Genomic DNA, 713 nt, shown 5'->3' on the forward strand with positions numbered 1-713 from the left:
AGAAAAGCTCCAGTCCAGGAGCCAGCCCCCACCCCGCGCACCCCCCCACCACCACCACCAATACTACTGAAAACCAGAAAAGCACTCCCTAACGCCCCCTCCAGGCGCTGCTCCTCCGTGACAGATCAGCTCAGTTCTTGAGGTATCTGACCCCAGGGTGGGCCTGGCCTAGCTGGTATCCCTGGCCACATGCCACTACACCTCATTTCCGTGGAGAAACTAGGCCAAGTGGGGCATGACCGCCCTTCTCTCCCCCCCCCCTCCTCACTCCAGTAGGCATGTGAGGCCCAAAGGGGTGGGGGTGGGGGGAATGGTTACCCTGGGCCTGAGTTCCCCCACCCCCACCCCTAAATCACAGTCCTGTCCACTTATTTGTCTCTGATGAGGAAGGGGACGCCTGTGTGTATTTGGAACACTTTGTGGATGTCTGTTCACTTCCATGGGGCTTCTCTGCATGCACACTCTAGACATACGCTTTGTGCATGTCTGACATTCTTATATACGTGGGAGTCCAGGTCCAGGAGGAAGGAGTGTCTGGGGCAGCACTTTTGTATCTATGTCTGTGGGTGTGCTTGCATCTGCATTCAGACTCTCCTCCCATCCCCCCGACCCTGCCATCTTTCTGTTTAAAGCAGCAGTTCTCAACCTGTGGGTCGCGACCACTTTGGTGGTTGAACGACTCTTTCACAGGGGTCACCTAAGACCACGCTGCA

General features: G+C 56.5%; 1 protein-coding gene across 1 annotated transcript in view; it reads right to left on the minus strand.

Annotated features, from left to right (window-relative positions):
• The window catches only part of KRT7 (keratin 7, type II), a 36,241-nt gene that overhangs the window by 34,085 nt on the left and 1,443 nt on the right, over positions 1 to 713 (minus strand). The gene's annotated exons all lie outside the window — the stretch shown is intronic.

Source organism: Myotis davidii, unplaced genomic scaffold (genome assembly GCF_000327345.1).
Source record: "Myotis davidii unplaced genomic scaffold, ASM32734v1 scaffold233, whole genome shotgun sequence".
NCBI lineage: Eukaryota > Metazoa > Chordata > Mammalia > Chiroptera > Vespertilionidae > Myotis > Myotis davidii.